The sequence below is a fragment of the Microcaecilia unicolor genome, chromosome 4 (assembly GCF_901765095.1).
Source record: "Microcaecilia unicolor chromosome 4, aMicUni1.1, whole genome shotgun sequence".
NCBI classification, from domain to species: Eukaryota; Metazoa; Chordata; class Amphibia; order Gymnophiona; family Siphonopidae; genus Microcaecilia; species Microcaecilia unicolor.
The window spans coordinates 167986444-168013188 of record NC_044034.1 but is presented as its reverse complement, the minus strand read 5'-3'; the positions used below and the strand labels follow the sequence as shown (position 1 = coordinate 168013188).

The window sequence follows — 26745 nt, the reverse complement described above, 5'->3', positions numbered from 1 at the left end:
TTTTTGACTGGGTGACCAAAGAACTGGATGAGGGATGTGCGCTAGATATAATCTACTTGGACTTCAGCAAAGCCTTTGATATGGTCCACCAAAGAAGACTCGTGAATAAGCTGAAAGGGTTGAACTTAGGACCGAAAGTGGTAAACTGGATAAGAAACTGGTTGACCAACAGGTGGCACAGGGTGGTGGTAAATGGAATCCGCTCTGAGGAAAGGAAGATGAGCAGTGGAGTTCCTCAGGGGTCGGTGCTGGGGCCTATTCTGTTTAATATATTTGTGGGACATATTGCTGAAGGGTTAGAAAGAAAGGTGTGCCATTTTGCGGATGACACGAAAATAGCCAATAGAGTGGATACCCTGGAGGGAGTAGAAACGATGAGAAGGGATCTCTGAACGTTAGAAGAATGGTCGAGGGTCTGGCAGTTAAAATTTGAGCAGGAGCAGTATGATTGATTTGGAGGTGGATTCAGTAACCTCTCACCCATGACCCACAGTTGAGCATAACGGGTGTAATCCGGCAGTGTATTTTTAGGATTCACAGCTGCATTCAGACTGAGTCTTGCTGGTACCCCATTGAATTGAGGCCTTATCGATACCTTTACTACTCGTGGTGTATGAGATAAGTGTGGTATCGTTTGACATGTGATCTACGAACCAGCTGATTTGGATAATTATCCTCGAGACGAAGTATAATACACAGACATTTCTCTAGTGCAATTGCTGTGAATACTATGAACTTTGTTTATATTTATTGTATGGGCTTCTATGTACAAGCTACTTTGAAGCAATGTTATATTCATCATTGATATTTGCCTGAAAAGTGTGGCTTCAACGGGGTGACTGGTGTGTGGATGGTGACTGAATGAAGGTTTTATTAGATACTTGTGATTTGTAAAGGCATTTAGATATAATAAAAAGGTGTTTTGTATTTCATATTTTGCTGGAGTCCTTGAGTGTTAATAGTTAAAATTTAATGCCAAGAAGTGTACAGTGATGCACTTGGGGTGTGGAAACCCAAAAGAGAGATATCGGATAGGAAGGGAGAGATTAGTAAGCTCTACTCAGGAGAGAGACCTTGGGGTGTTGGTGTCAAGAGGATCTGAAGGTGAAGAACAATGAGACAAGGCGACAGCCATGGCCAGGATGCTAGGCTGCGTAGAGAGGGGCATAACCTGCAGAAGAAAGCAGGTGTTGATGCCCCTCTACAAGTCATTGATGAGGCCCCACTTGGAGTATTGTGTTCAGTTTTGGAGGCCGTATCTTGCCAAAGATGTAAAAAGACTGGAAGCGGTGCAAAGAAAAGCTACAAAAATGGTATGGGATTTGCATTTACCTGAAAATGTATACCGTGGAGGAAAGGAGAAACAGGGGAGATATGATACAGATGTTCAAATACTTGAGAGGTATTAATCCGCAAATGAACCTTTTCCGGAGACGAGAAGGCGGTAGAACTAGAGGACATGAATTGAGGTTGAAGGGGGGCAGACTCAGGACTAATATCAGGAAGTATTTTTTCTCAGAGAGGGTGGTGGACATGTGGAATGCCCTCCCGTGGGAGGTGGTGGAGATGAAAACGGTAATGGAATTGAAACATGCGTGGGATAAACACAAAGGAATCCTGTTTAGAAGGAATGGTTCCGTGGAATCTTAGCGGAGATTGGGTGGTGACGCCTGTAATTGGAAACAAAACGGAGCTGGGCAGACTTCTATGGTCTACGCCCTGATCGTGACTGAATAGATAGGGATGGGCTGGAGTGTAGATTTTAAGGGGCTTTAATGTTAGCTTCAGAACTTAGGCCCAGATGCATTAAAGTCGTCGGTAATTCCCGTTCTCTACCGATTCCATAGCGAATCGGTAGGGAACGAGAATTCACTAAGGAAAGGGAAAGCAAATGAGCTACTCGTTCTAGCTCCGTTGCATTCACCATTACCTCGGTAGCCAGTCGGAGAATCGGGACGTCCCATTCGGTTATGCTACTCTTCCAGGTCTCTTCAGCCAATCAAGCACGTCTAGCTTGCTGGTGTCAGCTAAATGCACTCTAATTGGCTGAAGAGACCTGGAAGAGGAGCATAATGGAAAGAGACATCCCGAACTCCGGATCGACTCGCACGTCCCCGATTCTCTTCTCCTTGCACAGCTACAGAAGGTGAGCAGCGCCGGGGAGACAAAACTAAAAAAAAAAAAAAAACAGCGAAAAGACAAATAAAAGACGTCCCTCACAAGCGCAGGCAGAGTACGTCCATAAAGGACACCCCTCACATGCGCTTGCTGCTTTTTTTTTTTTTTTTTCTTCTTTTTTTACCTTTTTTTGGGGCCCTTTTCCTTTCCGATTCCCTCACAGGAGCCCTAACGAGAGGTGCAGACCTCCCGTTAGGGTTCCCACGGTAAGGGAATCGGAAAAACGGTAGTGCATCTCATTATAATGAGCTGCAACGGTAGTGCAGCTCATTATAATAGCCTTTTGATAATTTGCATTCTGTTTTCGTTGCCTGCTACTGTGACAGGGAAAATGCCCTTAGTGCATGCCCCCGGTAAACTACTTGCGTTTTAAACTGGCTGGAACCAGTTTAAAACGCAAGTTCTGGTTTAGTGCATCTGGCCCTTAGTACAAGAACGGTACTGGGCAGACTTCTACGGTCTGTGCCCTGAGAAAGGCAAGGACAATTTAAACTCGGGTATACATATAAAGTATCACATACCATGTAAAATGAGTTCATCTTGTTGGGCAGACTGGATGGACCGTACAGGTCTTTATCTGCGGTCATTTACTATGTTATATGTGTTAAGCGATTGGATGTACCTTATTTGCTTGTGATCTTGGAAATAATATTTATCATTACACAACTTACACCATAAGACTCCTGAGGCAGCGTTTTTGACACCCAAACACAGCAGCTGTGTTGAGCTGTTTGAGTCATTTGATGATTTTTAATAAAGAACATCTAAGTGAGCGTCTCCCTTGATTGTTTTTTTTTTTTTTTTTTGAAGACCTAGTCTACCCTACTTTTTGGGCTCCTTTCTTGTTGATGCTTGTAAGGATTAAGTGTTCCTCTTTTTTACACATCAGTCTCTCTCTCTCTCTCTCTCTCATCCAGCCTTGTTTGTCACTCTCAGCTTTTTCTATTTTTCACCCACCTGTATTTTCAAAGCACTTAGACTTACAAAGTTGCATAGTAACCTATGGAACACTGTAATTCTAAGTGCTATGAAAATTTGCCCCACTTAGTCTCTCTTATCATCTAACACTGTCTCTTTCTCTTCTTCCACATATCAGGATTTCTCTGTTCTCTCCTTCTCACAGTAGCTGGGTGCACTTGGTTCTGCAACCTAGCAAATGAAGAGAGGGCACAGGGTTACTGAAGGTCATTCTAACTACTTAGAGTCATTCACAGCCTCTTCTGTTCTCCTTTCCTGTTTTCTTCCTAACTTGATTCTATTCATAAAATAGTTGTAAAGTTCTAGAGTCAAAGGGGTCGATACAGATGATTTAACTGAGCAGGAGAGGCTGCTGCTTGGTTAGGTTGCGCTGGTCGTCCTAAACACTAATATTCAATGGTACTTATCCAGACAATGCTACTGAATATTAGCACTGGCCATTGCAGCGCTATCCAGTCAATGTTGGGGCACGCCCAGTGTTATCTGGGCACTGTATATATTGAGTGTTGGTGCCTAAATAGCTAACAGATTAAGGCCAACTAATGCCCTAAGCAATGGTGCCATTTGATCCTTCCATTGCTTAACTGGCAAGACATTAAGACTCAGTAAGTGCCGAGAAGTATCATTATTGTACAAAAGAAAATATCATGTATTTATTTATAATGGATTAGAAAAACACTGAACTTCATATTGGATAATGGGTGTGGCAGACATGAAAGAGTTAAGGGCATGATAACTAGTTGAAACAACTCTGTGGTACCCCCTTCCCTCGGTTCCCTAAGCAAGTGCTTATTTTGCTTAATGGTTAATCCAGGGTTGCTGGTCAAGTAGCCTAATAGTTAGAGCACCAGGCTGACAACCAGGGAAGCCCACTTCAAATATTATTGCTGCTCTTTATGATTTTGGACAACTCACTTAGCCCTCCACTGCCCGAGGTAAAGCCCTTTAGGAACTGGAGAATAAATGTAACTTGCCTCAAGCTGCTACTGATAAAGGTGTAAGATAAATCTAAATAAGTACTTTGCTTCTCTAACTGTTCCCACTAATTGCTGTGCCACCACCACCTAGAAATTCCGTGCTGGTACCCAGACTGCTGTAGGCACTGAATATTCAGTTAGTGCTTACAAAAACACTCACCCCCATGGACTAAATATTGACCCCCAAATTTATATCCAGAGATGTTCTACAAGCTTCCAAATCTAGAGAGTTACAAGAAGGATGGAAGGACAACAGGAATGAATGGTTTGTCGATTTAACCCAAGGAGGGAAGTTTGTACTTGCAGCAATTACAAATGTGGCAGTACTTCTGATGGAGGTATTTGTTGCAAGTCACTTAATCCTCCGTTGCCCCATTTACAAGAAAAGCTTAGATTGTGAGCCCAGTAGGGGCAGAGAAAGTACCTGCATATAATAAATGTAAACCACTTTGGTTGTACCTCAGAAAGGCAGTATATCAAATCCATGACCCTATAGCCTATACTCTAAAATGATTATGGGAGAGGTGCACAAGTTGGAAGGAAGCATCTGTATGGGGATGTTTAATGGGTTATTGCCTAGAATATATAGGGTATTGTGGGAATTAGGGGAAAGGAAGGCACTCCCACATGAGCAGTCCTGAACTCTTGGTTTCCAAATCCATTAGATGAAGGGGAGTGAAATTTGCCATATAAACACAGACATAAGTACTCAGCTTCAACAACCTGCAATCAAACACAATATAGATTTATTTGTAGGATATATTATAAGACCACAGTCCTCCTCACCAAAATGAGCAGGGGTGAGTCATTTAGTGCTGGAGAGGCTGCCAGGAGCAAGGTACATTTTCCTGTCTGTGCTGAGAATATAAGGCAATACCTAAATTTTGGTAGTGGGTGGTACAATGGATAAGGGAAATTGTGGGTGTGAATTGCCTTGCACCTCCTAAGTTGTGTCTGCTGAGGCTCTAGGGAACCAGCTAAGCATCCAGAAAAGGGGGGGGGGGGGGGGGGGGGTTGAGGGTTAGCAAGATTGTTGCTACTGGTAGCAAGAATGGTGGTAGCTAGGGCTTGGAAGAGGGGTGGGTGTGGCAAAATGGTTAACGAAAGCAGGTGAGATTATGAGCTTTGATAAATTGACAAGTAGGCTGAGGAAAAGCTGGGGGGATATTTCGGGTCAATGTGGTTTTCGGCTGTCCTGATTACAGATGAAGAATTCCCTTCAACCCTCATGTTGCCTGATACACACCTACCTCATTAGACCACAATATAACCTGTATTTGCTATCAACCGAATTGGCGAATGCCATTACGGTACTATGTAAGCCACATTGAGCCTGCAAATAGGTGGGAAAATGTGGGGTACACATATAACAAATAAATAAATATCCATGATGTTACTTCATGTCTATTGATTTGTTGCTTATTAGTCATTGTTATGGTTAGTGAATGGTCTAGGTCTTTTTGTCTCAAGAGCCTTATTGGAATGGGAGACAGGGGAACATTTGGGGTTTGCCAAGGAACAAAAATATGATGTAGGCCACCTTGCATTTCTGTTTATGGGGAGTATTTGTTTATCACAGATACTCCTAATGTTTTTGTGAAATAATAAAGCTGCAAAAAAAAAAAAAACCAGAACCACAGTCACTCCTGCAATCATAACCAAAATAATCTTGGGCAAGCTTTCGAAGAAAAAAAAAAAAGGGATCAGAGGGCAGGACAATGTGCTTGCACTCCAGGGAAAGTACTGTTGCAGAAATTTGAGATAATCATCATATTTGTGTCAGGAGGAAATCTATTTTTTGTTTCCCTTGTACTGTAGAAGTGGTTATGGATGCACAGGTTTTTTTTCACCTCCCTCTGGATTACTAGGTATAAAGCTGTTAGGCAATAAGAAAAAGACAAGACTTAGGGTCAAGACTGGGTTGAATTCCTGGCTCGGGTCTTCTACTCTGGAGTTTACCTGGGGCTGAGCTGCTGTGGAGGCACAACGAGATAAAGTTCAAAGACTAAACATAGCAAAACAGAGCAGATACTGTACATCATGAGATCATATCTACAGTATAGATGGTGTGCAGTTGTATCAGTACCTGGAGTATAAGGTGCAGCAGTGCAGGGCCTAGTGTGATCACACCTGCAGTACAAGGTACAATTACGTACGGTTTCAGTGTGAAAGCGTTAGTATAAAGTACAATTACAGCTCCTGATTCTCAGTTATAACTGAACACTCTGATAAGACATCCCCTAATGGAGAATTTTAAGTTTCTAGTTATAAGAAGACCAAGAAATAGAACTGGCCTTTGCTATTCCTGTGGAATTTGGCCCTTCTCTTTTGGTTTCCAGTTATAAGCCAACCTACTCCCCCCCCCCCCCCAAAAAAAAAAAAAAAAAAAAAAAAATCACTCATCCTCAAGCATTCAGATTGGTAATGCATTTGATCTACCATCTTTCTATGGTACAACCAAAGCTATTTAAATATTATATAGAGGTACTTTCTCCGTCCCTAATCAGCTCACAATCAATTTTTTTTTGTACTGGGGCAGTGAAGGGTTAAGTGACTTGCCCCGGGTCACAAGGAGCTGTAGTGGGATGTCAAGGCTGAGTGATGTCATCAGAGTGCGCATATGCCCTTTGCCCCTGCTGCCCTCTATTTTTTTCAGCCAACTCCACCAAAGGGTGTAAAACATAAGAGACACTTCCTATATCCTCTTGAGAAACAGAAGTGCCTGTTCTTGTGTTTCAAATCCTCTTAGTGCCACAGCACAGAGTCAGCTGGTGGCAGGAGGGTAAAGGAGGTAAAGGTAATGGGATTTTGATATACCACTTTTCTATGGGGAAAAGGCACAAGCTCCCACTGCTGTGTCAGAGTAGGAAGAGGGGCCAAGTAAACGATGTTTTGGGTCACTGAATAGAATCCATCTGAAAAGCTACAAAAATCTGTTGTGGGGTAGAGGAGCATTGGGCTGACAACTACTACTACTACTTAACATTTCTAGAGCGCTACTAGGGTTACGCAGCGCTGTACAGTCCCTGCTCGAAGGAGCTTACAATCTAAAGGACGAAATGTCAAGTTGGGGCAGTGAAGATTTCGTGAATAGAGGTGTAGTGGTTAGGTGCCAAAGGTGACATTGAAGAGGTGGGCTTTGAGTAAGGATTTGAAGATGGGCGGGGGGGGGGCCTGGCGTATGGGCTCAGGGAGTTTATTCCAAGCATGGGGTGAGGCGAGGCAGAAAGGGCGAAGCCTGGAGTTGGCGGTGGTGGAGAAGGGTACTGAAATGAGGGATTTGTCTTGAGAGCGGAGGTTACGGGTAGGAACGTAAGGGGAGATGAGGGTAGAGAGGTAAGGAGGGGCTGCAGATCGAGTGCATTTGTAGGTTAGTAAGAGAAGCTTGAACTGTATGCGGTACCTGATCGGAAGCCAGTGAAGTGACTTGAGGAGAGGGGTGATATGAGCATATCGGTCCAGGCAGAATATAAGACGTGCAGCAGAGTTCTGCACGGATTGAAGGGGGGATAGATGGTTAAATGGGAGGCCAGTGAGGAGTAGGTTGCAGTAGTCAAGGCGAGAGGTAATGAGAGAGTGGACGAGAGTTCGGGTGGTGTGCTCAGAGAGGAAAGGGCGAATTTTACTAATGTTATAGAGGAAGGAGCGACAGGTCTTGGCTATCTGCTGGATATGCGCAGATAAGGAGAGGGAGGAGTCGAAGATGACAACCAACCAGAGAAGCCCAGTTCAAATCCCACTGCTGCTTGTTGTGATCTTTGGCAAGACAATTAACCCTTTATTGTTCAGGTACAAACTTAGAAGCCTTTTTATTAACGCTTAGTGTGCACTGACAGACATTAGTGCATGTGTCCTCTTTTATACTTGTGTGCTAAGTGTCACATGGCCTATATTAAATGGACATTAGCATACACTAAACCTTAGCAAAATTTTCCCTTAAATTGTAAGCCCTCTGGGGACAGGGAAATACATAGTACAGCTGAATCTAACTCACTTTGCACCATTACTGGAAAAAAAAAAAAGTTGCGCTAAATCTAAATTACAAAAAAATATATATACACAAATAAATATCTAGTTTACTGACCCTAGAAAAGCTCTTCATTTTCTCAAAACCCCTAAAATCAGAAGTCCTAAGTACATAAGTAATGCCACACTGGGAAAAGACCAAGGGTCCATCGAGCCCTGCATTCTGTCCTCGACAGCGGCCAATCCAGGCCAAGGGCACCTGGCAAGCTTCCCAAACATACAAACATTCTATACATGTTATTCCTGGAATTGTGGATTTTTCCCAAGTCCATTTAGTAGCGGTTTATGGACTTGTCCTTTAGGAAACCGTCTAACCCCTTTTTAAACTCTGCCAAGCTAACCGCCTTCACCACGTTCTCCGGCTACGAATTCCAGAGTTTAATTATGCGTTGGGTGAAGAAAAAATTTCCTCCGATTTGTTTTAAATTTATTACACTGTAGTTTCATCGCATAAGTACAGCTATACAAGACCCCAGTGCAATTATACCTGGAGTTTACAGTACAGCTAAATAAGGATCTAGTAATTACATAGTGTTGGTTTCTCTACATTAAGAAAACCAACTGGAAAATTTACCATATAGTGAAAGACTGGACCAGCAAAATAGTGGAGAGGAGACTAATATGTGCACACAAGTGGTAATTTGTGCACATCCATGCTGCATTTCTGTATCAACTATCTCCCTTTCTGTGTCTCCCCATCTCTGTTCCTATCTTCCCTTCTGCATCCATGTCCCTGTGTCTCTCCATCTATCTATGTCAGTGTACCAGACCTCTTTTCTCACTCCTCATCCTCTCAACAGATCTCTTTTCTCACTCCCCTCCCTCTTATACCCTTCCCCTCTCTACTCCTCAGCCTCACACCTGCATGCCTCTATCAGGGGATCTTGCTCTTTCTCTGAGTGGGGCAGAAAGAGAAACAAAGGCAAAACTGAATTTAAACTAAAGTAACCTCAGTAGCATGGCTCTAGCTTCAGCAGAAACTAGGGCTGCTGAATGTATCAGTTTTGGCCTTTGTACCACAGAGAATGATAGAAACAATTTGACTTTAACCTTTCAGAGGAGCTTCAGAGCTGATAACTTCTATCTTCCATTCTTCTAACAGTAGGACACAAACTACTGACAAAGAAAAGAAAAGAAAATCACCATGCACCTCTCTTTCTTTCCAGTGAGAAAAGAAACATGGCATGTCCACCTTAGAATCTTTTCCACAGACCAAGTGCTTTCTTTTCACTAAAAAAGGGAATTGCATACTAACATTCTGAATTTAAATCAGCTTTCAATGAATTGCACAAACCCTTCAATATTCAGGGACTGTAAAAGCCTAGCCAAGAAGTGATGAGGGGAGAATAAGGAGAAAAAGAAAAGCCGAAAGTACAATTAGGGTAAAAAAATGCCATTGGAAAAGAGGCATTGCCACCTTCTAGAAGCAAACCGATTTTGTTACTGTAACACAGTTCTCTGGAACTATATTCCCAAACCTCCCACCCCATCATACCCTAGGGACCAGAAGCCCCTCCCTTGCCCCCACCACCTTCACTAAGGCCCAGGGCCAGCAATGTGTGTGCCCTAGAGCGCCATCAATTCGCCAGTCCCAGGGACTGATAGTATATCTTCCACTGAGCCCCCCAACTTTCAGGGCCAGCAAATGTGTCCTCTGACAAACCCCTGAAATCACAGAGCTGGCATGTATCCTCCACTGTGTTCCCACCTTTGGTGCTTGAATATACTCTCCATATCTCCTACTGTTACTGGTATGCCCCCCTTTGTCCACTATCATTCTGCCCCAGGGGACATCAGGTCAGCTTGCTTCCTCCATCCATAAAAATATCTTCCTCCCCAGTTTCCTCTCCCTGATACTAACAAAGGGTCATGGATTTGATATACCACCTTTCTGTAGCGGTAGCAAGCAATATGCGCCACCTTGCTGATTGGTTTCGGGATTCCTCTTACTTTTCATGTACCACAACAGAAACGGGTTTGTTTGCCCCTCTTAATTTCAGTGCCTGGTTACATGCATCGCCGGGGCATCTGTGTACCCCTGCGGCATTTGCGCCACTTCTACTACCTCTGAGGAGAGCGTGGCGTTGGATTTGCCGCCTTTACGGTCTTTCAGTGGAGTCTTCTCCACTGTTGCCGCTACAGGGTAATGCGGATTTCACACCACGATACATCTCAGTGAATTTCGCTACTTGGGCGTCTAGGGGAGTAAAATACCTGCATCACATATACACAGAGGATGGAGCTCTTAAGTCTCTAGACATACAGAGTATGGTTTGAAGGGGTGAATTTTCTCTCTTTGTTTCAGCTACCCAACTATATAAGGTCTCTCCCTCCTGCTTCTCTAACTTCGAAGGTATGGGAAAACTCTCTCACTATTTTTGGGTTAGATGCTCAACTGTCAGTCCCTCTCAAATATTATCATTCTGTCCTACGGGAACAATGGGGGGAAATTGATTATGGTAAATTAGTGTGCAACTGGAATAGAGAATTACTAGTCAATATTCAGGGGGATAAGCTTAAGACATGTCTCTTGGGCATTCAAAAGTTAACTGAAAATGTGACATTGCGGGAAACACATTATAAATTTTTGATGCGGATGTATACAGTGGGGGAAATAAGTATTTGATCCCTTGCTGATTTTGTAAGTTTGCCCACTGACAAAGACATGAGCAGCCCATAATTGAAGGGTAGGTTATTGGTAACAGTGAGAGATAGCACATCACAAATTAAATCCGGAAAATCACATTGTGGAAAGTATATGAATTTATTTGCATTCTGCAGAGGGAAATAAGTATTTGATCCCCCACCAACCAGTAAGAGATCTGGACCCTACAGACCAGGTAGATGCTCCAAATCAACTCGTTACCTGCATGACAGACAGCTGTCGGCAATGGTCACCTGTATGAAAGACACCTGTCCACAGACTCAGTGAATCAGTCAGACTCTAACCTCTACAAAATGGCCAAGAGCAAGGAGCTGTCTAAGGATGTCAGGGACAAGATCATACACCTGCACAAGGCTGGAATGGGCTACAAAACCATCAGTAAGACGCTGGGCAAGAAGGAGACAACTGTTGGTACCATAGTAAGAAAATGGAAGAAGTACAAAATGACTGTCAATCGACAAAGATCTGGGGCTCCACGCAAAATCTCACCTCGTGGGGTATCCTTGATCATGAAGAAGGTTAGAAATCAGCCTACAACTACAAGGGGGGAACTTGTCAATGATCTCAAGGCAGCTGGGACCACTGTCACCACGAAAACCATTGGTAACACATTACGACATAACGGATTACAATCCTGCAGTGCCCGCAAGGTCCCCCTGCTCCGGAAGGCACATGTGACGGCCCGTCTGAAGTTTGCCAGTGAACACCTGGATGATGCCGAGAGTGATTGGGAGAAGGTGCTGTGGTCAGATGAGACAAAAATTGAGCTCTTTGGCATGAACTCAACTCGCCGTGTTTGGAGGAAGAGAAATGCTGCCTATGACCCAAAGAACACCGTCCCCACTGTCAAGCATGGAGGCGGAAATGTTATGTTTTGGGGGTGTTTCTCTGCTAAGGGCACAGGACTACTTCACCGCATCAATGGGAGAATGGATGGGGCCATGTACCATACAATTCTGAGTGACAACCTCCTTCCCTCCGCCAGGGCCTTAAAAATGGGTCGTGGCTGGGTCTTCCAGCACGACAATGACCCAAAACATACAGCCAAGGCAACAAAGGAGTGGCTCAGGAAGAAGCACATTAGGGTCATGGAGTGGCCTAGCCAGTCACCAGACCTTAATCCCATTGAAAACTTATGGAGGGAGCTGAAGCTGCGAGTTGCCAAGCGACAGCCCAGAACTCTTAATGATTTAGAGATGATCTGCAAAGAGGAGTGGACCAAAATTCCTCCTGACATGTGTGCAAACCTCATCATCAACTACAGAAGACGTCTGACCGCTGTGCTTGCCAACAAGGGTTTTGCCACCAAGTATTAGGTCTTGTTTGCCAGAGGGATCAAATACTTATTTCCCTCTGCAGAATGCAAATAAATTCATATACTTTCCACAATGTGATTTTCCGGATTTAATTTGTGATGTGCTATCTCTCACTGTTACCAATAACCTACCCTTCAATTATGGGCTGCTCATGTCTTTGTCAGTGGGCAAACTTACAAAATCAGCAAGGGATCAAATACTTATTTCCCCCACTGTATATCCCTGCATAGGGCTTATCGGGCAGCCATGAGGATGGATGATGTTTGTGCGAGATGCGCTCACTCTCCAGCAGTCTTGGGACATATGATTCGGACTTGCCCGCCGATTTTAGAGTTTTGGAGGCATGTGTGTCAACATGTCTCTCATCTTTGGGGGGGTTACTTGGCAACCAAATCCGTCCCAATTGTTTGATATCTTTAGGGTTCCCCGTTTTTGTCCAAGGGGTTGAAACCATTTTTAGAAAGGACAATTCTTATTGGTAAGAAGTCCATTCTTCAGCATTGGATAACAGCGGAGCCTCCAACATTACAGCAGTGGCGATCCAAGAAGATTTTTCTTTGTGCATTAGAGCGCAGAGGCATAGGTGACTTGTCCTCCTTCGGGGGAGACCATTTTTGCCAGAGGTTGTCCCCGTTTTGGGAATCATTGACCGCAGTGGCACGTAGTAGAATATTGAATGCTTAAAATAGTGAAGTTGTTGGTGAAGGAGGGTGGGTGGGTGAGAGTGGGGGGGGGGGGGGGGTAAGGGTAAGCTTTTCTATAGTTCGACAACACCATTGTGTCAGTATCACAAAGTCAATCAAGATTTTGTTATTGGAATGTCTTTAACAAATATTGTTACATGCCAATTTGGATGGGCATTTTCACTGAAGTGGTGGTGTTCATAAATGAGAACTTTTTGTGTATTTGCTATATTTTATATACATAATAAGATTTAAACATACCACCTTTCTGTTGTAGAATCAAAAGCAGTTTACATTTATTATATGCAGGTACTTTCTTTGTCCCTAGTGGGCTCTAAGTTTAGTTTAGTTTTGGGCTTTTTTTGTTTTGTTTTTTGTTGGGGGCAGGGCCGTGCCAACGAAGTAAGCGGGGTAAGCACTGCAGGGGGGCGCTGACCTCTGGAGGGCACCGCTCCGTTCACTTGCAAAATTTTTTACCTGAAGTTGTGATTCTCCTCTCGCCGCGTCAGAAAGTGAAGGCAGCCCAGCAGCGCTAACTGAGGCAGACACCTCTGCTGAAGTTGCTTAAAAGAATACAACCAGTGCTATATGTGTCTTTGGTGTGGGAACAACTTCTCATTCGGGGTGAGCTTCAAGTGAACAACATCCAAATTAAAGAGAACAGGTTTGGAGGGAGGTGTGCAAGTGAGACTGGGGAGAAATAAAAAATAGTGTAATTGTTTGTTAAAATCTGTAAGTGGTTCAAAGTTTTTTTTTGAGCATGTACACTGAGAGGAGGGCATGACTGCAATGATGTGTGCATAATTATCTTATCAGGTAACCTCAGAAACCTACAGCTAAAATCCATTTCATTGGCTGATGGTTCAAACAGTAGGTTCAAAGAGGAAGTTTAGCAGTGAAGAGCTGGTAAGTGAAAATCTGATTGCTTTTTTTGTGTGTAATTACTAAATGTTTTGTGTGTAATTACTAAATGTTTGTTTCTTATATATCTCCACCATTCATGATGTATTGTAAGCCACACTGAGCCTGCAAAGAGGTGAGAAAATGTGGGATACAAATGCAATAAATAAATAAATAAATAAATATAAAACATTCTGCTTGGATAGGAAGAGTTTGTGATATGTGAAAATACATTTTGCTTTAATGAAATTGCTAAACTTTAGAGTCAGTGCTTTTTTTGTGTTTGTTTTTAGGCTATGGATTTTGTTTGTTTCTATTTATTAACCTTTTTATGTCTGTGCAGAAAGTGCCTTTGAGAAAGAACTTAAAAAAGAATCCAGCGCTGGCTTCTGTTCTTTATGACCTGGCAGAAAGGCATCTGCTCACCCTATTGGTAGTTAAAGATGATATACTGCTTAATCTGGGTGAGAGAGATATGGAGAATGACAGAAGGGAATGACTGTAAGGCCCACTTGGGTCTGCCCAAGCCTGAAACAGTGCTGCAGAAATTGCACAGTTTCTGGCCTTTATGTGGTTCAGGGGAGAGAGGAGAATCGCTGGACATGGATGAGAGGGGAGGGCAGGGAAGAGAGATTCTCTGGACATGGATGGATGAAGGAGTTGGCGGGGAGAGAGGAGAAATGCTGGTCTTGGATGGAGGAGAGAGGGGAGAGAGAATTATTGCTTTATATGGATACAGGGGAGAGGCGAGAGAGGAGAAATGCTGAACATGGATGGAGGGGATGAGAGAGGAGAAGTGCTGGACATGGATGGAGGTGAGGAAAGAAAAAAAGAAGATGCACATGGATGGAGATGAGGGAAATGGAAGAGAGGAGAAAAACTGCACATGGATGGAGATGAGGGAAATGGAAGAGAGGAGAAAAACTGCACATGGATGGAGAAAATAGGCAAAAGCTGGATCCACATTATACCTCCTCCAGTCAATTCCACAGAGGAGGACACAGCTTTTACTTATGGATGTAGGGCAAGAAATGAAGAAGAAAGGAGGAAAGTAAAGAAATAAATGGAAAGGAAGCCCTGGAAACGGAGTTAAGAGGATAGAGAGCAGCAGAATCAGAGACTCAGACCAATATGGATAGAAAAACAAAGTCACCAGACAACAAAGGTAGAAAAAAATCATTTTATTTTCATTTTAGTGTTTGGAATATGTCCACTTTGAGAATTTGCATCTGCTATCTTATTTTGCAATGTATAGCTATTTGTTTTCTAAGAATATTGCTGACAATTCCTGTCAGTGTGGCAAGTGGTGAGCGATCATTTTCACAGTTAAAAATCAGAAAAAATTATTTGCGATCAAGTATTTGGCAAGAAAGGCTTGTAAGCTTTGCCATCTTGTGCCATACGGGGGGGGGGGGGGGGTGCCAACTGATAGTCTGCAGGGAGGCACCAGAGACCCTAGGCACGGCCCTGGTTGGGGGGGGGGGGTTACCTGGGGCAACAGAGGGTTAGGTGACTTGCCTACAGTCACAAGGAGGTGCAATGGGAATTGAACCACGTTCCCCAGGTTAGAGCAGCAGGGAAATCGTGGCTCAAATTGGGCAAGTCACTTTGCTCTCCATTGCCTCAAGTATAAACTTAGAGCTAGATTTACTCACATGTATTTACTTATTTATGCATTCATTTTATCATTATCATCATTAATTTTAAGTATGTAACATGTTAATGTGCATTAACATGTTAGCAAGTCTAGCCTTTAGACTGTAAGCCCTCTGAGGATAAGGAATTAACAACTGTACCTGAATTCAACTTATCTTATATACAGCTGGAAAGGTGTGACTAAATAGAAGCGAATAATAAATAGAGGCCACCGATGCTAATATCTTACTCCTCTAACCAGAATGTGCAGACCACACATTCTACACCCCCCTCCCCACCCAAGTTACAATAGATTCCTAATAAAACTGGAAATATATTCCCCAAGGGTTACCAGCTTAAGCACCGAGGGGTAACACACTTATTTTGACTTACTATGGCCACCCATCCTCTTGCTTAGTTACTGCACACATTTAAGATATGCCCTAGTTATGACATGGTACTTACAAGATGCAACTTGCACTACTCTTACCCCCCCCCCCCCTTTTACTGCGCAGCAATACCAACACAGCCCATTCACTTTGAATGGGTTATGTCAGCCTTACCGCACCGGCAGCAACTAGCACAGCTTTGAAAAAAAAAAAAATTTTAAGTAGGGGGATGGGGTTAGTCAGTATAAAGAAGGGAGGAAATTAAACCCATTTTGTAGCACCCCTCAACTGAGTGGAGGAGTAGCCTAATGTTTGGAGCACATAGGCTGAAAACCATGGCAGACAGGGTTCAAATCCCTCTACAGCTTCTCAAAAGACACCAAAATACTTAGGATACCTGAATGTAACTCCCCTTGAGCTATGATTGAAAACAGTGCAAGTTAAATACAAAATTCCTACTCCATTAAACATGACCCAAATCCCTTTAAATTCTGGGCATTTTTAAAAATATACTTTATGTTATAGTAAGGAAACAACATGAAAACTCTCAATGGCCCTTTTACTAAGCTGCAGTAAGCACCAACACGCGATTACCATAGGTTAAAATCCACTACTGCGGGGTGAGCTCAGTCATCCTGTGGCAGTTTTCAGATTGGCATGCACTTCCCACGAGCTAATAAATACTTTTGATTTTTAGCTCTGGGGTGTGTTTGGGGGCAGGCAACAGGCTACTCAATTAGCACAGCCACATCACCATACACTGACCAATTAACAAATGGTTAGCGCAGGAGCTCTTATCGCCTAGAAAACAGGTGTCAGTAAGGGCTCCTGTGCTAACAGCCACATGTGGAGGAGTGGCCTAGTGGCTAGGTCTTGCAATCCAGAGGTGGCCGGTTCAAATCTCACTGCTGCTCCTTGTGATCTTGGGCAAGTCACTTAACCCTCCATTGCCTCAGGTAGAAACTTAGATTGTGAGCCCTCCTGGGACAGACAAATAGCCAGAGTACCTGAATGTAACTCACCTTGAGCTACTACTGAAAAAGGTGTGAGCAAAATGGAAATAAAAAAAATGCTAATTGGGAAATTAGTGCATGGCCATTAATGGGGAAATAGGGAATGCAGCCATTTTACAGTCGCGCTAAAAGTGGCCTCAGTGAGCAAGAAACCCATGTGTTAGTCAAACCATGGGCCACTTTTAGCACAGCTTAGTGAAAGGGCCCCTCTGTGATGCCAACTGGTACAATGTTAATGGAGTTCTGGGCGTTTTTAAGAGCCTAGCTCATAAATCCCCGGTAAACTTTCCCCAGATTTCAAACCGAGTGGTGTAGTTTGGAAGAAATAATCCTGCCTCCACATGGATAGAAAGATTGCATCAGCACTATAATGTTTTTTTCACATCTAAACAGCTCAAGAATCTTGAAAGATAATAAGCATGCAGGTGACCCTGGAATTTTTGAAAATTTCATTCTGTATTAATTGTCAGAATCTGGCTCCACAGCTCTGGTGAAATTTTACATATTTCCTTTCTTTTACTTGGCATGTCCTTTGGGGGTAATGTCCCCAAATGAGTTAGTTTTTTTGCACATGCTGTAGCTTTCTTGCAATGAACTCCTGCAGCCACTGCGTAGCAACAGCTGAGAGATCTCTGTGGTGGTGCTTTTAGTATCATCCCTCTGGACAGCTATGGGCTAAGGCAATGTGTAAAGAATGCCCAGAACAGAAAAGAGTTTACCATCCTAGATGCCGCCCAAATGCCAGGCTCTCACATTTATTTACACTGACCTCCGGACTCCCTGCTTTCCATCTTGTTGTTATATTGCATGCCTGGAACAGACTTCCTGAGCTGGTCTGTTTTGCTCTCTTTAGCCTAGGGTCGTGTACAAATCCAGTCTAAAAATTCAAAGATTGCTCTCAAATCTTAACCACTTCTCAGAGTAAATACACTTTCCGCAGACTTGCCTGTACTGCATGTGCGAATAGATCGTGCCGATACACGTAAGAGACTAAAAGTTCCACTGAACGGGGACAGTTACAACAACATTACGTCATAGGAATCAACGTTTCAAAATGTTTGGTGGTGCTAACCCCGAATAAAATATCGCTCCCTGAACAATGTCCAAGAGTTTGCTCGAGCACCCACAGAGCTGGTTCCTATAATGTATGAACATCTATTTTAAACATGATTTGCAGTAGTAGCATTAATCTCCATGTAGACAGAGCGCGCGCACACACTAGGCACTAATCTGAGACCATACACCACATACGTTGGCTTAGCATTATTATTAAGGTTTGCATAAAACTAACCCATTTGGAGACGTTACCCTCAGTAAGTACGTAGAGACAGTGCACAGACACACAACTGTAATGGTGACAGTAGATGACAGCAAAGAAAAACCAACACGACCAATCCCTTCATTCCAGTAAGGTGTTCAGGATTTTAATTGCCGATCCCTGGATGATCACCGCCCCCCGTAAATATACAGACAAATCTTCATATGCAACGATCTATTCAAAGAGACCTCATATACAAACGAGATAGGCACAGGCAGCAGTTACTTGGTACAACTATATGCTAAGAAACCCTCAGAACCAGCACTCTCATACACCCCCCTTACTCTCCCAACCCCTGCTCAGCGCTGAACCAGATTCCTGAAGACATGGATTCATGGTTCCTAGATTCAGGATTCCTTAAAGTGTAAGAGGCTGGGTGAATAAGTTCGTTCCGGGTTTAACAGTATATGCAGGATATGACAGAGAGCGTTTACATTTCAATCCAAGAACATTACCTGTTAAACTCTCTAGCACTTCTTCAGTATAACTATGCTTCAGAACGGCAACCGATGCTAAGGTGATCCATTTCTCTACCCCAGCAAACAAGAAGCTAAACCGCAGGACAGAAAGCTAATAGCCTCAAACAGAGCGTTCCCAAACTTGTTGCTGAAGTTTCTTTACATGTAATGCAACCAGCAACAATAATCACGTGCTATAACCTTCACTCCTGCCTCTTACTGCAAACCCCACCCCAAGCAGTGCTACTCCACCCTCTTATTGCAAACCCCACCTCTTCCAGCACATTTCATTCACAGATGATGATGATCCCACACGTTAGTACCCATCTCCTCTTGCAAAAACGATCCTCAGTTTTGACTCTTTTCCTTTTTAGCCCACCCTTATCCTGTCTACCTCCACTTTATTATAAATATCACTTCCAAGCCTCCCTGCTCCTCTTTGTAGGAATTTCACCCTCAAACCCAATCTTGTAGATTTAACATGGAGCACACCAAACCTCATTTCTACATCAGGGTGTATCAACTTCCTGTGCTATAATGAAGTATAACCTGATCAGCTCACTGCCCCAGACATGTCTGCTTTTAGCTCTGAATTAGCAAACTCGCTACCTAATAGAATCCTGCTTCAAATCCATCTTGTATTTTTATTTAAGCATCAGGCCTTCCTTATTTAATAGTTTGGGCACATTCTTCTGCTGTTGCTCCTTTGCCTCTAGTCTTGCTCTACTGTGATGTTGTTGTCCCCTCCTATCATACCCAATCATTTTATCATGGTGCTTGCCCTTTCTTGCCTGCTACTTGAGGCCCACTTTACGTGTGACATCCTCTATTCGAGCATGGTGGAAGAATTTAACAATTTACAAATTTTAAAAATGCCTGCCTATCTCCTCCCTCTGCCTTTTAAGCCCCGCCTCTGGTCTGCCCCCATTGGGGTTGATTTGATTTGTTTGTTTATGTTTATATATGTATGCCACTTAGAATTTTACAGTTGCTGCATATACTTTTTAAACAAATAGCCTGTGTTATTCCTACCTTTCTTTCTTTCCCCGCCGACCTATTTTTCACCTGTGCCTGACCCACTCTTGCTTTTTCCCATTTTCCTGTCCTGAAACAATAGGCTGCCCTTGCAGCCTTGGTACCGTACAATGTAACTCCAACCTGCTAGTGTGCTTTCTTTCCCTTTGTTAATCCAAATCCCAGCATCTCCTCCTCTAAATTTTAATTCTCTTGCCCTGCCTCCTCAGCCTTAAATCCCACCCCCAGCCAGCACTTCTTCCTCTTCCTGTAGCTGAGAGAATACCACCCCCTACTCATGTTGCTTCTAGCTGCAATATAGAGAATCCTACCCCCGAGTTGTCTCTGCCTGCTGCTGCTGTTGTTGTTGCTGCTGTGAATCCCAGTCTCATGACCTGTGCGTCCTGGCAACATAATCCGTTTTAGAAAACAGGAAGATAGGAGGGGAATACTAGCAGCCATACTGGTCCTAGAGAAAACTGTTTTATTTTTTGCACGTTGCGATATTAACATAAAAATATTCACGAAGATGATTATATATGTGAATATTCTCATATCTACACAACTGTTGCCGTCACTAAAACATGAAAATCAGGAGCCATTGTGACAGTTAGGTTGGAAATAATGTCTCTGTATGTCAGATACACCAAGTGCCTACATTTTTATCGGGCAGAAATGTCACAGATACACTATATAAACCTAATCCAATTTATAAAACGGACCAGCATTTGAAAAAGCAGTGCAGTCAGGTGGGATGTATGTTTTACACAAGCATACCCTTCCTGAAAGCGAAAGGAAGATAACTGATAATTAACCTTACCACCAACAAGGTTCAGATAAGTGTACAGTATTGCCACGATCATTTGACACGTGTTGCAAAAATAAGTAATTTTTTTTTTTTAAACAAGGTACCTAGGTGCATAATTTGTACCTGTTTTTATAAAGGCTACATATGCACCACTGTGCCTTTATGAAATAGCCTACCCAAAAGATCCCGCATGAGGTTACATCTGCTCAGAATGGAGTAATTTTGTGAGTTTATTTGCTAATAGAAATCAGTGCCTATAGGGTATGGAAGAACAGGAAAAGTCCCCACCCACACTTTGAACTCTTGTAATATTGTGGGGTTTTTTTTTTTTACATTATTATTAACATTTGTATAGCGCTACCAGATGCACACAGCGCTGAACACCTGACACTGAGAGACAGTCCCTGCTCAATAGAGCTTACATCTAAAAATACAGACAGACAAGACAATTAAGGGCGAAGGAAGTATTGGGTGAGAAGGAACAAGGGGAGGGCAATTGAGTTATGGCTAGGAGCCAAAAGCAGGGGTGAAAAGGTGGGGTTTTAGCATAGATTTTAAAAGAGGTAGACATAAAAAAAACAAAACAAACAAAAATGCTCATTTAGTCCAGAGGCATTGCCAGACTCAATATTTTGGATAGGTCCTTCCATGCGTACATGAAAGCCCCCCCCCCCCCCCCACCACCACAAATATCTTCCTGGAGATATTTTTTAAGAACATGAGGGGCTTTTTTTTCACCTATCCCACATCTTCTCCCTCTCCTCCATGGTGTCCTGGCATCTGCACTCCTGTTTCTAAACTCCATCCCTTCCTGATGTCGGTACAGGCAAACTCGGGGCCTGCAGAGATTCATTCTCACTGCTTGCACCGGTCCCACAGGCTTCCATCTTCCGTATCCTACCCTTGCTGGAACACAGCAGATGGAAGCCTGCGGGGCCAGTGCAAACAGCAAGAATGGATCGCTGGAGGCACCGAAGACACCTGTACCGACACCAGGGAGGAAAGGGGTTTAGAGACCAGAGCGCAGATGCCGGGATACCACAGAAGAGAGGGGGAAGAGAGCAGTGTGGCGCTGCACCTGGGTGGCCCTGTGCCCACCCCGGCCCACACGTAGCTCCGCCACTGATGTAGTGGAAGGCAATAATACCCAGCTTTTGAATAAAATCAGTCCTCCTCCTCACCACTATTAGTTCAATTGGCTAGTAGAGACAATACCTTCGGTCACATGGTCTCACTTTCATGTCCTCCACCTAAACCAGGGGCCAATGCTCAAATTTAGCACCTGCTTTGCACGTACATTATTGTGCACAGAATGATCAAAGGGCTTGAATGTAGGTATTAACGTGTACTTTTAACATTGCTGCAAATTGTATTGAAATGGATGCTAATGAGGTCAGTTAGTTTCCTTCCCAAGGCACAACAAAAGTGCTGTAATGTACAGAAGGAAATGATGGCCCATAACGCCAAAATACTGCAGCTCAGGAGCAGCATAGGTTTTCAGCAAATTTGTCACTTTTCCACATTGCACTGTGGTTTTTGTCTTCTTTTGCAACAGTGGCGTAGCCAAGGGTGGGCCTGGGCCCACCTACAATTCTTGCTTACTTGCTAGTGGCTGGTTGGGTGTCCCCAAGCCTCACCAGCTGCAGGGGTCATCTGGCAGCAAGAACAACTCCCTTTCCTGCTTGTTCTAGCCATCAATGTCTACATGCTGCCATCGTGCAGGCCTTCTCCTGCCACACTGAGCATACGCAAAGGGGTGGAGCAGCAGCAATTGACCATGCGCAAAGGGGTGGAGCAGCAGCAACAGGTGGACAGTACTGCCAGTTGCAGAAAGGCCAGGGAGCTGTTCTTGCCAGCGGAGGACTCCTGCAGCTGTTGGGGATCCCCAGCAGCATAGGTATTTACTGTAAAGTTTTGATTTGGCATGGGGGAGGGGGCAGTTGTGGAGACTACAGTACATATGCCCACCCAATTTCAGATCCTAGTCCAGTCACTTTAAGGCTCATTCTGAGGGCACTTTAAGTCAGTGATGTGAAACTGTGTCAATGGCTTTGCTCAGATCGACTAAGTGATCTTTGCTTTTCACTGGTAGCTCAAGATTAGAGGACAATCAAAACCATTATTTCAGTTTTGGCCAAAACCAAACCTGCAACTGAATTTTTTCTCTTGGTTTCAGCCTAAATTGAAACCAGCCACCCATAATCAGCATTGCACTCCCTCCCTCCCCTGAACAAGCGCAACTCCCCTCCCAAGCCACCACCCCCCCCCAAACAAAAGCAGTTCACCTCCTGGACCCCCTACTAGCACCCATAGGCCGCTGTGGGGGCCTACCTTACAAGCACTGGTGTTCCAGTGGTACAGACAGGGCAGGAGTGATCCCCACTGGCTCCTAACTGCTGTGACCTCAATCAGCAATCTTGCACCAGAGGCTGCAGCACACGGGGACAGAAATCTTACCCATTCCCGCCTGTCCCTGCTGGAATCTTACCCGTCCCAGCTGGAATCTTACCCATCCCCACCCGTCCCCGCAAGAATTTAACCCATCCCCACAAGAATTTATTGGTACATAAAAGAAAATTCCAGTCAGCTCCCTCAGTCTCTCTCTGGATTTGAGCCACAGCACTGTAGGCAAGGAAGGAACAGAAGTTGGAACACTCTGGTGCATACATGAAAAACTTGTCTCCGATTCACTTGCACTGTGTGCTGAGAGGTCACCACATGCACGCGCCAGTAGGTCAGGTGACATCTGATTCTCGTGCCTGTGTCAGAGCTGAGGTCTGTGCACCAGCCTGGAAGCAAAGAGGATTAATTGTAACGTAGTAAGTGACAGCAAATAGACCTGAACGGTCCATCCACTCTGCCAATAGTCACACTCATGACCAATTCATCATTAAATCAACGAGTGTGATATTATATACTTGATTATGGTCTTTCTTTCGTGTTTCTGGAACAAAGACCACATAAGTCTATCTGGCCCTATTCCTTATGTTCCAACTACTGGAGTTGCCGTTGAAGCCCACTCCAGTCTATTTGTCTTCTCATTTGTGGGACACAGACCGTAAAAGTCTGTCCAGCACTGTCCTCATGTTCCAGCCACTGAAGTTGCTGTCTAAGCCCTTTCCAGCTCATCCTAAACCAGATTGCCATTTATGAGACACAGACCATACAAGTCTGCCAGGTATCAGCCCTAGTTCATCATAGCCAGAGTCGCCATCTAAGCGTCACTTGACACATCCACACACATGCAGCCATTTAAGGTTAGGTTTTATATAACTTCCATTTTCTAATTAGAGATCCTCTGTGTTCATCCCTTTTTGAATTCCATCATCATTTGTGACTCTGCCACCTCCTTAATGGAAGACTTTCCACATTTGTGCTGTTAAAGCAAGGAAGAAGAAGAGGAGGAGAAGACAGCACTCAAAGAAATTGGTATTCGGTAGATGAGAGGCTGGTGCAGGTGCAGCTTACCCTTCTACGAGAAGACCGCAGAACTGCTTCCATCCCCGCGGGAACCCCGCGGGACACCCGCAGAGCTGCTTCCATCCCCACGGGAACCCCGCAGGAACTGCCTCCGTCCCCGCCGGAATCCCGCGGGATTCCCGCGAACCCCGTTCCTGTGCAGCTCTCTATGCAGCAGCCATTGTCAGATTGGAGCTGGTATGGAAAGCAGCGATCTAGTCATGCCAGCTCCAGTCTCAAAATGGCTGCCAAACTTGCAGCATAGTCATGCCAGCCATTTTGACAACAGATCTGGCAGGGGAAGGAGCTAGTGGGGCGGCTTATTGTTGGAGGAGGTGAGGGAGGGAGCAGGGACTTCACTAATTTCAGGGACACCACACAGTTTCAGAAGACAGACTTGTAAGAAGCAACAACTTTATCTGTGAAAAGGCAAGACTACAAATATCACATCTGGCCCTAAAACAGCAATACAGACCCTAATGAGAAAACAGAACAAAGAGGAGTGCTACAGATCTCTGCATAGAAATTAAAAGCTAAAATACCGCACCTTCATCACACATGCAAAACATAGACAGAGCCTCAGCAAAAATGAAACAAGGGACTGCACATTAGTAATAGAAATGTGAAGGCAAAAAAACTGTAAACCTCAAGAAATCAAACTTGCATATACAGCAATAATAGAGACAGAGAAACTGAAGTGGAAGATATCAGAGATGCACATTTCCCAAAAGTGATACATTCCAATTAAATACAAAATAAAATGCTCAAACTACAAAGGTAGAAAAGGTAAAATTATGTATCATACCTGATAATTTTCTTTCCCTTAATCATAGCCGATCAATCCATAGACTGGTGGGTTGTGTCCATCTACCAGCAGGTGGAGATAGAGAGCAATCTTTTGCCTCCCTATATGTGGTCATGTGCTGCCGGAAATTCCCCAGTATGTCGATATCAAAGCTCCATCCGCAGGACTCAGCACTTAGAGAATTACACCCACAAAAAGACACTCTGCCCAGCTCACCACCGCCGAAGCGGGGGAGGGGAAATATTCCAGAGCACCACCGCCAGGGCGGTGGGCGGGAAACCACACCCGCCAACACAGGGGGGGGGGAACTGGCTTATCCTGCTACCGCAACCGCGGGAGGAGCTGGCTTACCCTAACACCGCCGAAGCGGGAGGGATACAAAGCTACCCTACAGCCGCACGAAGCGGGAGGGAGCGCCGGCATAATTTAGATATCAATCCAGCCACCGCCAAAACGGGGGGAGAGGAAGCAGCAGCTCACTGTAACACAAATTCGTCTCAACTCTTGAAGAATTCATTGAAAAACTTGAACACGAAGTCCTCGTGAACAGGAAATGAAGACTGAACTTGAACCTGAAATATAACCAGAACACAAACAATACAGATATCTGGGAGGGGCTATGGATTGATCGGCTATGATTAAGGGAAAGAAAATGATCAGGTATGATATATAATTTTACCTTCCCTATCATCAAGCCGATCAATCCATAGACTGGTGGGATGTACAGAAGCAGTACTCACCCAGGGCGGGACATGAAAATCCCTGAACGCAACACTGAAGCCCCAAACTGGGCCTCGGCCCGAGCCGCCACATCCAAGCGGTAATGTCGTGAGAAGGTATGAGCCGATGACCAAGTAGCCGCTCTGCAAATCTCTTCCAAGGAGACAGATCTGGACTCCGCCATCGAGGCTGCTTGTGCTCTAGTAGAGTGTGTCTTCAGCTGAATAGGCGGAATCTTCTCTGCCGCCACATAAGCTGCCACGATCGTCTCCTTGACCTAACGTACCACTGTAGGCTTAGATGTCTGCAGACCCTTATGCGGGCCTGCGAACAGCATGAACAGATGATCAGACTTCCGGAAATCATTGGTCACTTCCAAGTATCTGATGATGACCCGTCTAACATCCAGGTATTTGAGCGCAGGGTACTCCTCTGGGTAATCCTCCCTACGAAAGGAGGGTAGGAAAAGCTGCTGATTCACATGGAATCGAGAAACAATCTTGGGCAGGAAGGAGGGCACTGGGCGAATTGAAACTCCTGCCTCAGTGAATCGCAGGAACGGCTCTCTACACGAGAGAGCCTGGAGCTTGGAAACTCTTCTGGCTGATGTGATAGCCACCAGGAAGACCGCTTTCAGCGTTAGGTCCTTCAGCGATGCCCTTGGCAAGGGCTTGAAGGGCGGTTTCTACCAGGTCCGTAGTACCAGGTTGAGATTCCACGTAGGCACTATCGAGTGCAAAGGGGGATGCAGGTGGTTAACTCCTTTGAGAAACCGTACCACATCTGGCTGTGAAGCCAGGGAAGCCCCCTTCAGGCGACCCCTGAAGCAAGCAAGAGCCACCACCTGGACTTTCAGTGAACTGAGCGACAGGCCTTTCTCCAGTCCCTCTTGCAGGAATGCCAACACTGAAGAAATTGGAGCAGTGAAGGGCGATACAGAGCCTGCCTCGCACCATGATGCAAAGGTACGTCAAACCCTGGAGTAAGTGGTAGAAGTAGAGCGCTTCCTCGCTCTCAGCATAGTGGCAATGACCTTGTCTGAGAAGCCCTTCTTCCTCAGCCGCTGCCGCTCAAGAGCCAGGCCGTAAGACCAAAGGGGGAGGGATCCTGCATCACCACGGGACCCTGATGTAAGAGGCCCCGCACCGCTGGGAGCCGCAGAGGGCCGCCCACCGAGAGTCTGACTAAGTCCGCATACCAGGGACGTCTGGGCCAATCCGGGCCCACCAGGATCACCCGGCCCGGATGCTTTGCCACCCGGCCTAGCACCCTGCCCATCATGGGCCAGGGCGGGAACACATAGAGAAGCTCCTGTGCCGGCCACTGCTGGAGAAGAGCATCGACTCCCAGAGATCGAGGGTCCCGTCCTCTGCTGAAAAAACGTGGCACTTGGCCGAGGACGC

At 44.7% G+C, this 26745-nt stretch overlaps 1 protein-coding gene across 4 annotated transcripts in view; it reads right to left on the bottom strand.

Moving 5' to 3' along the window:
- The window catches only part of NR1H3 (nuclear receptor subfamily 1 group H member 3), a 116299-nt gene that overhangs the window by 83175 nt on the left and 6379 nt on the right, over positions 1-26745 (bottom strand). Inside the window, exon 1 of one of the 4 annotated variants that reach the window (XM_030200902.1) lies at positions 19569-19678. The exons of 1 other annotated variant lie outside the window; for it this stretch is intronic. The gene's annotated coding sequence lies outside the window, so the exon portion shown is untranslated. Of the gene's footprint in view, positions 1-18533; positions 18752-19568; positions 19679-26745 lie in introns of those variants that run through there. 2 more of the 4 variants (XM_030200905.1, XM_030200901.1) reach the window with 2 other exon arrangements.